Source organism: Panthera pardus, unplaced genomic scaffold (assembly GCF_024362965.1).
Source record: "Panthera pardus isolate Hobbes unplaced genomic scaffold, ASM2436296v1 HiC_scaffold_19, whole genome shotgun sequence".
Lineage (NCBI taxonomy): Eukaryota > Metazoa > Chordata > Mammalia > Carnivora > Felidae > Panthera > Panthera pardus.
The window spans coordinates 18,231,822-18,244,455 of record NW_026526754.1 but is presented as its reverse complement, the minus strand read 5'-3'; the positions used below and the strand labels follow the sequence as shown (position 1 = coordinate 18,244,455).

Sequence of the window (12,634 nt, the reverse complement as noted above, 5' to 3'; positions counted from 1 at the left end):
CTCACGGTTATTCTGGTCCCGTATATTCTAAGTCACTCTCCACTTTCCCTGTGCTGGAGAACATCCTGAAGCCTCAGCCCTGAAGATACTGGCAGGGGCCCTTGTGGGAGACACACAGAAGCGGAAGACATGTTCTGCCTAGTGCCCAGGGTTGAGCGGGGGCCCGGGCACCCAGCTCCCAGAGCAGGCACAGCGCAAGAAGGTCTGAGAGGACCGTGTGGTTCTCAGATACCAGACTGCGGGAGCACCACAAGGAGAGCCGTCTTTGCAAATTCTGCAGTGGGCTGTGGCTAGAGAGGGTGAAGCCACGATGCATTGTCCCCAGGCACCACTTACCCTCAATTTCCTGCTGGCGTGACCAGGAGAGAAGCCTTCTTCATTCCATCTGGGCGTGGCATGGCTTGGGTCTGCACCGGGGGGGGGGGGGGGGGGGGGGGGGGGGGGGGTGGGGGGGTGGGGGGTGGGGGGTGGGGAGGGTGATTCTCTTGAACTCCCTCGGGCCTCCATACCTGCCCGGCCAGTCTTCCCTCCCCAGCTCATAGGTCCATGATGCCTCATATACTGGCGTGAGTGAGCGTGGAGATTCCAGTCCCCTGCCTGGTTCCTATCAAAACACTGTCTCTTCCTAGCTAGGTGGCCTCAGGAAAATAACTCGGCCTCTCTGAACTTTCGTTTCCTTCTGAACTGAAGGAGACTCATCACGGTGATGATGATCTGAAGGTTAAATCAGATGCGCAACCTCTAATACTGTGCCTGACCGATAGCACGCGTTTAAGAAATGCTAGCTATTGTTAGTAGCTGGAGACTGACTCACCAGGTGTGCAAGAGGCAAAAATTCAACCAGTGTGGACGGCTTAGGAGAGAATTTCTCATCATCTGGCCCCCGCCCCCCAACCGCCACTTCTTACATTGACATTAGGGTCTCATTTGATAGGTGCATAGCCTAGGGGTAAGCATGTGGACTCTGCAATCAGACCTCTCGAGTTTGGACCTCAGCTCCAGCCCCTCAGTCTCTGGCACCCTTTATGCCTCATCTTCATCATCCTGTGAAGTGGGGGCACTGATAGAAACTTCCTCAGTAAGGTCAGAGTGAGGATGAAATGAGCTAATGTAAGTTGCGTGTTGGAATGAGGAGAGTGCCCGAAACATTGTCCGCAATGGAAACAGATGCTGTTCATCCGTATAACTACCAAGTGTAAGAACAAGTATCTATAGGTGAGGGAGAAAGAAATTGAGGCCCAGATGTGACACAGGGGATTTCCCCAAGGTTAGAGAGGGAGAAAGTGACGGATCTGGGTAAAAGAGAGACACCGGTGGTGTTAACCCTCCGCTGTCTCATGTTAATGAGCCACCTCTGCTTTGGCCACTTCTCCTCCGGGACACTCAGTCTCCTCCCCATCAGCTGGCTCATCCTGGAAGCCCCAGCCCATCGCTTCTGCCAGAAATCAGCCGATCCCTCTCCCGAGCCCCTTTGGAATTAGTGCCCTTGCCACGTGTATCTGTCTTCTGACTCTTCCCACACAGCACAATACAGCATCGGCCCTTGCCGTGACTGTTTCCACTGTCCTAGAGGCCCCTTGATTGCCTAGAAGAGCCTGTTAACCATTCAGTGTCTGATGGCTTGACTCGTGAGTAGCAGGTAATAAATATCAGTTGGACCGAAGAGCTAAAGAAAGAAGGATCGAAGGAAGGGAGGGTGGTAACTTTGGTTGGTGGAATTTAAAGTACTCTTGACTTTCTATTTTTTTCTCAGAACCTTTCCTAAAATTTGAACCATGAGAATGGCATAATCACATACAAATGAGGTACATGATAACTGTTTGCAAACCCAGGATTGATTCTCAAGTTTTCTGGGAACTGCAAAGGTCAGGAGCTTTGTAACCAAGAGACACTGGGTTTGAATCTTGGTTCTGCAAATTACTAAAGTCTCAGTGTACTCACTAGTGAAATAGGCATTCGGATCACCTAGCCTGTGAGGCTCTTGTGACAATTAGAAATCACTGATGGGATGGGCACCCCGGTGTTTCAGTCAGTTAAGCGTCGGACGCTTGATCTTGGCTCAGGTCATGATCTCACAGTTCATGAGTTCGAGCCCCACATCAGGCTGTACGTGCAGAGTCCCCTTCGAATCTTGTGTCCACCCCCTCCCTCTGCCCCTCCCCCTGCTCTCTCTTTCTCTCAAAAATAAATAAACATTAAAAAAAAAAACCCAGAAGACAGATACTTGCAGGGGATCTGCATCGTCTGGCTTGGGCATTTGGTTAGTTTCTACTTGTTGCTATAACAAATAAGCCAGACTTGCTGGCTTAAAAGTGTGCACGCATGGGGCACTTGGGTGGCTCAGTTGGTTAAGCATCATCCAACTTCGGCTCAGGTCATGATCTCACAGTTGATGGGTTTGAGCCCCGCATCGGGCTCTATGCTGACAGCTCAGAGTCTGGAGCCTACTTCGGATTGTGTGCCTCCTCTCTGCCTCTCCCACGCTCGTGCTCTGTCTCTCTGTCTCTGGAAAATAAATAAGTTAAAAAAAAATAAAAAATATAAAACTACGCACACACATTATCTTACAGTTTTAGGGGTCAGAAGTCTGATACGGGTCTCACTGCACTAAAATCAATGTGTCGGCTGTGCTGCACGCTTTCTGGAGCCTCCGGGGCTGGGGCGGGTGGGTATCTGTTTCCTTTCTTCTAACTCTTAGAAGCCACCCGAATTCCTTGGCTCCTGGCCTCATCCTCCCATGAGCCAGCAGCGCCTCATCTTCACATCTTTGACTCCGAACCTCCTGTCTCCCCTCTTCATTTATAAGATCCCAGGTGTTGACACTGGGCTGTCTTAGACCATCCAGGACAATCTCCTGATCTCAAGATTGTTAACCCAATCATATCCGAAGGTGACACAACTCACACGTTCTAGGGATTAGTATGCAGACATCTCTGGGGGCCATTTTTCTTGTCTGCCCCACATTCCATGAAGATCTCCCACAAGGGGTCCTGAGTGGTGATTAAGGGAAATGCAGAGTAATCTACCAAAGGCTTTGGCAAGTGGGGCTTGGGCCTGTGGATAGGGAAACATGGAGAAAGAGTTATCTGTTTGAGTTTATTATTACCCTTTTCATAAAAGGGCATTTCCATTTTAGTAGGAGGTGATAATCATGATGCCAACGGCCCTTTATTGAACATCCTCAAAGAGTCACTCACTTTGCAAAGTGCCTGACCACAGAAATTTATTTAGTCTTTGTAATAACCCAGCAAAGCATTATTTCCATCCTGTTCAAGGTCCCATAGCTATTTTACTGTGCAGGTGGAATTTGAAGGCATGTCAGTCTGACCTGAAGCCCCAGTTTGTTTCCCCTAGGACATACTAGTTTTTGGAAAAGAATTCCTTACTTTTTCCATGGACTGAGCTCCTGGTCAACAGTCTCTATTTCCCAGCCAGATGTGGACAGACGCAAAATGAGGGGCCAGTGATGCCTTTTTTTGCTGGAACGCTAGCTTGACTGGGGAGATCTGGGCCGGTGAGAGCTCAGTCATCTGCTCTTTTCTCACTGCCCTTGGAGACGCAAGCCAATCCGGAGAACAGGATTTCCCTCCAGCCCGACATCAAAAGGTTCCAGTCAGGGGCGCGCTGGGCCAGGATGCTGTTAGCATGGGATATTAACCAAACACACTTCACCCCTGTGTTTGCCAGGGATGGTTGTGTCTTTGACGCAGCCTCATTCCTTGGACTTAATTAAAACCCAGTTCCCTCTTTTATTCAATTTATGAGGCCTAGCCGGCAGGATTAAGCGATTACAGACAAAAAGCCCCATTTGTGAAACACTCCTAAACTCAAGCTGTTACGCTGCTTACTTGTACTCCATTAAATTAATAAGGAATGAATCGGCTGATCCATTATGAATAAAGCAGTGGGGAGTCTCTGCCCCGGTTCATACTTCCTGCTCCCTCCTCAGAGAACATTTGTGTAAAATGATTATGTTCATATTCATTCAGTTGGAATTCTCTAAAAGTGGAATGCATAAATTACTCTAAAGACACAGAGTTTATCTTAAACATTAACTACGAAGGGTGAATTAATAAGACTATTATAAAGCCATTAGCATTCAGTGTATTTACCTACAGTTGCAGTATACCTAAACCATATTCAACCCACAGTTGCCATTTGTGTTGGGTGATCAAGCTAGTTTATTTTAGCTCACAGTTCATTTAAACTCGCAACACACCCTTGAATATCCAGGTTTCTACTAGCTTCTTTTTTTAGGGCTCCTCTCAGTTGGAAATTGACTGCTGTTATTTCCTGATTCAACCACAAACCTCTCTCTGGCAACTGTTGTACCCAAATGTTTCCAAATATTGGTTGTTTAACGCTACAGAATAGGAACCAAGAGGCTAACCTTAGTCAGATGAAATGTGAGTTCACATATTGAGGTCCAGAGAAGTTAATTTTCTAAGGGGTGTGGGGAACACAGTTGGAGAGAGGGGCCATTGGAGGATTTTTAGTTGACCACAAGCCCAGGCTGTTTGGGGAGGGTAACAGGGTTTTGTAGAAGTCAAATCGTCAAATCTGACTTTATCCAGGATTTTCCAACCCGAAAAGTCCCGACGTTTGGGGCTGGACTGTTCTTTATTGTGGGGCTGTCCTGCGTGTTGCAGATACTTAGCAGCCTCCCGGGTCCAATTCGCCAGATAGCAGTAGCAACAGTTGCTCCCTCCCTAGTGGCTGTGACAACCAAAAACGTTTCCAAATATTGCCAGGTCTCTCCTGGGGAGGAGAACAGTCCAGAGTAGACCCTGGTTGAAGTTGAGAGCACCTTAATTCTCACTAACAATTAACAATAGGGTTAATCTATATAATCCTCCACATACTGGTTTATATTGTGGAATATACACCTGCTCAGAGACGGTCGCTTCTCTGTCCTTCATCTGGTGGGGACACAATAGCTTGGAAAGAGGGACCACTTCGTGCTCTAAAACCATCCCCTCCCTTCTCTGCCATCCTATCTCCTGCTTACAGATTAATTTCTCATTCTAGGCTTGAGTAATAAAGCAGAAGCCCGCCAGAGAGAATTTCCACAGGCTTTACATCTAACTTCCCACCCGCATGTGTGTCCACGCACCCTGCCTTCCCCCTGGTAGTGTAACTCAGAATCAAGTCTAAAGTTTTTATTGTCTGACTCTACATTTTAAATTCTTTATTGTCACCCAAAAGGACTTCCAAGCAACGGGGATGCTTCCAAACAAGGACCTGAGGTGTTGCCCCTCCGCTGCTTAAGATTCCAACATGAACACATTGCTGCAAACGTAGCCCTCCCTTCTCTAAGAGATTCCTGCTCTAGAGGCCCCCCAGCTGTCAGGGGCTCAGATGCCCTGAAATCCAGGCTGTCTAAGCTTAGAATGGCGAGCTGTCTCCCTCTTGCCATGGTGAAATCCACCCTGCAACACAATCCTGTATTCCAGGTCTCACTCCCATTCCAGGGCGTCTCCGGAAGCGGGCGGAAGTGGTTCTGAGCCGAGCTCGCAGGAGGAAGCGGGGCACATGGCAGCAGATGCAGGTGTCGGGGTTGACTTAAAGCGTGTGGAAGTTCTCTTTTGATGGCTTCTACTTTCCTGCTTGAGGCTGGACTGGGAATTCTGTCTGTTACGAGGCAGTGCTCTCCTTGTTGTGGGCCCAGAAGCTGAGACCGAGAGAGAGAGAGACCAGTTAACTTACTCAGTGACACTCGTCCAGCGAGAGGCAGGAAGAGGGAGGAGTGCTGATTGCCTGAAACCCAATCTTCTGACCCTCTGACCTCAGCATTCTGCTTTCTTACCGTCTTCAAATTACCATGGTCATTACAACCTATCAAAAACCAACTGTTCATTGCCAGGACTGAGCACTGAGTAATTAAATGCATTAAAAGTCTGCTCTGTACCAGGGGTTTTGAGCTCTGACACTGCCATTTTTTCTTCTTCTTTCTTCTAAATAGTACAGTAAGCGCTTTTACATTGGCTGGTTTTCCTCTTGCGTCTCTAACTTTTTCACCTTTTCTCTCCGCGTCAACGGCTATCGTGGCTCGCGTATCCTCAAGTTTTAAGAGGAAGGAGAAAGGAAGCCAGGGAGACGGATAACCAGCGACGTGGCTGTTCATCACCTGCTCGTTGGCTAAAGGCAGTATTGGGCGTCGCTCAGTACAGAAGGAACTCTCCGCGTGGACTGTGTGTATGTGCAGCAGGGCCTCTGCCGTCCTGGGACAGGGTGACACCCCGGCTGATGGTGGATTAGCTGCATGCGCTGAGACAAGTTACTTACGAGTCTCAATTTTCTCATCTAAAGAATTCATAACCCGTGCCCCTCGGTGCTGCCGTGGATAAAGCGCGTCCACTTATTAAGGTGCCTGTTAAGTGGTCCTGGCACACCCTTTACACATACAACTGGAGTCAGGAGCACTCTCCCCCATGGGGCCCCTAAACTCCTCATCCCCAGCCCAGTGGGAAGGATTAATGCATTCTTTCTTGAAAGAACTTACGTGTACATATGGAATTGGCAAAAGTCTGGCTCTTTGGCCTGATTCCAAGCAAAACTAATCATCAGAAACTTCATGCAGATTTACGATTACTTTTTCTATAACAGGGTGAGGCCCAGGCTGCTAAGACAGAATTAAAAAGGGGCTGGTACAAGCAGAGAAGGCTCAGGTCTTCACAAAGAAGGATTTTCACGCAGGGCACCGCATGTGCAACTCTGACTCAAGGTTGGCTGTAAATTAGCATCAAGTGTTAAAACAGCCCAGCGCCCCTTTCTTAAGATTGTTGTGATGAGTCCTCACAACTGGGCTATGGGCTTTCATTTAAGGCTAATGAAGAGTCACGTCGGATCTTCTCAATATAGTACGCATGATCCAACACAGAATTTAATGTTATGAAGGCTGATGGGCACACAGAGGTCTTTCTCACTGTGGATGGGATGGCCATGGCTTTGAGCTATAAGCCCGGGTTCCAGACCACATCTTGCCACATACTAACTGTGAGATCTGTAACGAACCATCGTCTTTCTCTGCCCCGATCCCCGTTTATAAAATGGCAGATTAAGGTCAGGATGGAGGGCATCAGCTGCAGGCAGCCTGCAGAAACAGTTTGCTACACACTGGCTATACACTTTGAGGAGACATTAAATTTATTACCGGTACTAAAAAATTGGCAGCGTTCACATACAAAAAAAAAAAAATGTGCATTTTTGGCCTCTTCGAGAAAGCTGGGGGATTGGGCAACAAGCTTTGCATTTCATAACAGCAGCAGGTGGATGGTGCTGATCCATAGTTACTGCATTTTGCTTGGTCACAGGCTGGTTTTTCAGCCTGCCACTGTCCCCACCATCCCCTCTCAGTGCCACCTGGCCTCCATTATTCATCTCTATATTTTCTCTTCCCTGCGTTATAGTTTGAAATCCCTGGATTGTGAAAACTCTTCTAGTTTTCGAACAATTGATTGATTTAGGATTTTGAGGATGGTGTGATGTGTGGAATTATCTGAGTAAAAGTACTGTTGCCAGGGAAATCTTTTAGTGAGACAAAAATCTAGCACTCTTGTACTAACACATCTGAGATGTTTCTGGCTCAATTTATGCGATAAGTTAATTTTGAAAGCCTACTACTATGTGAAAATGTTTGCTGGTATATACTGGAGGTACAAGGTTGAACAAAGGTTGGTGGGTAAGGAAGACAGAAAATAAATAAGCAAACGGCCAAACGAATGTGAATGAAATGAACATCTGAGAGAATTCCAGTATCACAGAAGAACAGATTTCGTGAAAAAGAACCATTCAGGGGGATGTCCCGTCAGGCCGGGGGGTTGCCATTTAAGCGGAGAATCGGGGATGCCGAAGAAGGCGAAAAAGGTCAGTGTGGCTGGACTTTAGTGGGTCAGGAGACAGAGGAGGTAGAGAGGGATCTGGGTAGTAGGCAGTGGCTAGAGCAACAGGGCTTTGGAGGACCTGACTGAGAGCCCAGCTTGATTTTTCAAAGCTTAGGGATGAAACAGATGGGGCCATTCATGAACACCCACTCTGGCATGGATCAGGAATCTTGCTCAGGGAACCCACTGAGGCATTAAACAAATAGGCCCTCCTCACCCCAACATCCAACTTTCTGACCCTCCCTCTGTGCCCTTTCCCCATATTATCAGTGGCCCACTGAGCTGATGTCATTAAGGATATCATTTACAGAGAGAGGTTGCTTTTCTTGCACAGGTCATGATGGAGTCGTTTGAGGAAAGAAAACTAGCACTTCCTGAAAATGCTCCACTTGCCAGGTCTATTCCGTATAATTGAAAACAAACAAAGAAACCCTTTGTGCCGGAGTATAAATGTGTATTGAAGTTCGCAGATGCTAAATGTACAGGTTAATGGATTTCATGGTGAACAGCACCCGGATCAGGAAAGAAGGCCGTCAGTTCTCGAGGAACAAGAACTTGTACCCCTTGTACCCCTTGATCGCCCCCTACCCCTTCCAAGGGTGACCAGCGGCCCAGATTCTAACCCCAGAGCCCAGCGTTTTGCCTGTTTTTGAACCTTATGTAGGCAGAACCGGGTGGGTGTTTATGGGCTTGTTTTGCTCAGTATTATCCTTTGTGAGACCTGCTGTTGTGTTTCCATTACCCCAGCAGTTCCATATGTGCATATGGGGCCGCCCTTCAGTTTTACCGTAGACGGACACTTGGGTGGTTTGAGACTTTGGTGACCGGCGCTGCCCTGGACATCCGGGTACTTATGTCCTCATACGCATGCGCATGTATTTCTGAGGGCCGAATACCTACGCATCGCGTTCTGCTTCACTACTTCGTACCAGACCGCTTTCTGTCCCTGCAGCTTTTACCCGCATTTATGCTTTGCGTTTTTGCATCAACCTTTCGATGTAGCCATTTCATCCCCATTGGCAGATGAGGAGACAAGGGCTCGGAAAGGCACCGTCAGTTCCTCGAGGTCACAGGGTCTGTTGAGCCGCAGAGCGAGCACACGAGCTTGGATTTGTGTGGCTCCATCACACCACGAGCCCCCGATGATTCACTTGCTCCGTGGCCCCGCCCAGATGGCACCCCTTCACCAACCCGTGCCCTGACCCAGCCTGGGGGAATGAGTGGTGCCGCCGTCTGCTCCCCGGGCACCTGTGGGGCTCCCTGTGGCCGCCACGCGTGGTGAAGCGGCGGGCTCCGTGGTCAGACACGCGGGGTCTGAGTGTCAGCGCCGCCGCTCGGCTCACGGAGACTCGTGGCAGGTTGCGTTTATTCCTTGGTGCGATGGGGGTAATGACGATGGCGACCTCACACCTGTGGTGTGAAGGTTGAAGACGTGACGTCAGCAGGTGCTCAGGCAGGACCTGCGCGTAGTACCGGCAGTCAACAGGTGGATGGACAGAGAGCGGCGTAGATATTCCCGCAGAGGATTAGTCACAGCTACCACGGTGGGTGCATGTGTGTGTGAGCCTCGTATGCCTGCAGTTAGCTCTGCATTTACCCCCACTTGACGGGCTTGGCATAACCTTTCTCCTTTTAGGGGTCTGGCTCTCCTCCTCCGTCACCGAAGAGATGCCAGCGGATTCAGATGAAACAAGCTTTTGTTGATCAAGTACTCTCTGCCAGAAGCCTCTAGAACCGTCTCACCCATTAACTCCATTATTTTAATTAAGTAGTTAACTGAAGTAAGTAATCCATGCCCAATTTAAAGCTAGGGAAAGTAAGGCTCAGAGAGGCAAAGCAACTTACCCAAAATCACCAGCTTCTGAGTGGCAGGGTCAAGTCAGTGTTGAGTCGCATTCCCAGAGTGGCACGTTTCTCCTGTTTCCTGCATCCTAGTGTTTGCCTCCCGAGTCTTTGGTCCTCTGTGATTCTTCAAGGGCTTTCTGTGCTCCTGCCTAAGGAGAGTTTGGCAGAGGCCTGGTCTACACTTAGGAGAAGGAAGGGAATAAAGAAAGCAGAGGGGAACTCAGTGGGAAGCCAAAAAGCCAAGTCGCTGTGAGCAAATGAGTGTGACACATCCCCACGTCTTCTGTGTGAGTGGTTTTGCACTCCGACCTGGCTCAGCTCCTGTGTCGCGCTTACAGTGCTGGGTTGAATAGTGTCCTCAAAATGTCTGCGTCCGCACAAAAACTCAAAACGTGGTCTGTTTTGGAAAGAGAGTCTTTGCAGATGTAAAGAGTCAGGATCCCGGGAGGCACGCTGGATTTCGGGTGGGCTTTAAATCCACCAACAGGTGTCTTTATAAGTAAAGGAGAGGGCACAGAATTCCGGAAAGAAGAGGCCGTGTGGACGCAGAGGCAGAGATTAGAGCGACTGTAGTAGCCGTGGAACCCCAGGACTGCCAGCAGCCCCCGGAAGCGAGGACAAAGGCATGAGGCCATTTCTCCCTTAGAGCCTCCAGAAGAGCCAACTCTGTCTCCTCTTTGACTGGGGACTGCTGCCCTCTTGAACTGTGAGCGAATATATTTCTGTCCCTGGTGATCCGCTATGGAGCCCCAGGAAGTTCATCCACTCACAGGCTCTGCCTCTTGGGGAGCCCCTAACCTCTCTGGGCCCTGCTTGCACACATGGAAGATGGGTCTGGTGGCTGGGAAGCCCCTGGGGGACTTCTGAAGATTGTAGATAAAGCATAAGGAAAGAACCTCCTCCAGGGCGGCTGGTTGTGAAAACTCCCAGGCCGCGTTGTCCCTCGCTGGGTCTGGCCACTCTTGGGCCTGTGCACGACCCCCGCCCTCTCATCCAAGCTCCCCAAGGCGATGCTCGTGAGCCCTTTCCTGAGAATTTTGCAGCGGCCACTAGAATTCAGCACACCCTTGTTGCTTTTAGTTGCGAGCATGTATCGCCGGAGACGCGTATCCCCCTTAGAACCATAAACGCTCTAATAGCAGTAACGGGGCAGCCTCGATCATGACCAAACGTGATTACATTCCACATAAAAATATAAAAGCTCATTTGAGCCGGACTCCCTCTGGGCCCATTGCCTGCACTTTTATTGAAAACCCCACATTCCTGACTTCGTGAGCACTGATGTAAGGGCCCAGTGAGGCTGGATCTCGAGAACCCCTGTAAAGCCCCGAGGTGGCCTGGTGGGCTGGACTCAGCAGGAAGTCCCTGGTGTATTCTCAGGCACAGAGCCTCACACTTCATCGTCTGGCGACTCCTATCCTCTTGCACCTCCCTAGATCCCCTGTGCCAGCCCAGGCCTCTTGCTTTGCCCCTGCTAAAATGTAAGGCTGTGGAAGCAGGGAATTGGCCTGGCGTGTTCCCTGCTGTATCCTCAAGGCCCAGCCTGGTTCCCAGTGTGCGAGTGAACAGACGTCCCGGGACACCCCTCCCTTCTCCACACCTGGCCCTCTGGCATCCTCCTCACTAACCTCCGCTCCCCCCCTTTCCCGTCTCACCTTTCAGCCACACCCTACAACCTGAGAGTCAGCCAGTCAGGCTCTGTCATTCCCCCATGGGCCACGCCGTTCACTCTGGGGGGCTCTCCCTCCTCTGTGCCTCCCCACATCACCCTGACCGGCCAGCGACCCCTCACCTGCTCACCTGTCTGCGCCCGTCTCTAGACTCTAAGCACTGCGAGGTCCTGGACAGTCTTCTTCACCCTTCTCTCCCAGGCCCTGGTGGATGTCTGGCTCGTGGCTTGTGCTTGATAAGTATTGGTCAAATCAGTTGGCAAACTGCTGAGAGAAAAACAAACATATCATCATAAAGTAGACACAAAAGGGAGGGAAGAGGGTGGGGGAAATAGAGCGCTCGGTCACTATGGCGGCAAGTACCACGGAACGTAGTTTTACAGGTCTTTTCCGTTGGATTCCTACACCAGCCACACGAAGAAGCCCCCGTTGTCCTCCCTCTCTTTTCCACGGGAGGGAAGAGTGGCCAGGGATGGTAACTTGGCTGGGGTCACATACGCTGGAGGCGTGCAGGGCCAGGATTTCAGTCCAGGCTTGTTTGACTCCAGATCCAAATTCACAGCACAGGGAGGATGTAAGAAACTGTAGGAACAAAGTCTTCATAAATGTTTCCAGAAAGTGTAATTGTTAAAAGCCCAAAACTACGTGCCAAGGCCCAGGAGGGCCTGGGACAAATCGGTTCACTGCTCTGGACCTTGGTTTCCTCATCTGCACCGAAGGGCTGGAGACCTTTGTGAATTGGATTAGGTGATCTCAATACCCGTTCTAGCTCCAAAAGTATTCCGAAGTGTTGCACAATTTATGGAAAAACATATATTTTGAAATTCGGTGATTGAGGCAACAGCTGTCAGCATGAGGTTTTTTTGTCCTGTGCTTTAAAAATAGATTATACAGAACTGTGTGTGTGTGTGTGTGTGTGTGTGTGTGTGTGTGTGTGTGTGTGTGTGTGGCTGCATATAGTCACATGCATATAAACCCATGAGTTGAACAATGACAGTTGTAGAGCTGTGGCTTCCTTTTAGACTGTTGTCCTCATGCATATCTCAGGGAAAACATAAGCAGCTTGCTGATAGAGATGCTCTGGAATCAGACCAAATAGTGTGGGTTTTGTCAACACTTCTCTCTTGATTTACCTGGATTTCTGTCCAAGTGGCATCTCTTCTCTCATTCCAGGAGACAGTCAGGCCAATATGAAAGGTGTGGGTTATGGGGGGCAGGAGGTGATGCTGAACGAGC

General features: G+C 49.5%; 2 long non-coding RNA genes across 7 annotated transcripts in view; one reads left to right on the top strand and one right to left on the bottom strand.

Annotated features, from left to right (window-relative positions):
• The window catches only part of LOC109245661 (uncharacterized), a 593,199-nt gene that overhangs the window by 88,570 nt on the left and 491,995 nt on the right, over window positions 1-12,634 (top strand). The window lies entirely within an intron of this gene.
• Window positions 9,617-12,011, bottom strand: LOC109245664 (uncharacterized). Its single transcript, XR_002071018.2, has 3 exons — window positions 11,762-12,011; window positions 11,529-11,665; window positions 9,617-9,904 (listed from the first exon to the last, which is right to left on the bottom strand). It is a non-coding gene; the product is annotated as an uncharacterized LOC109245664 (long non-coding RNA).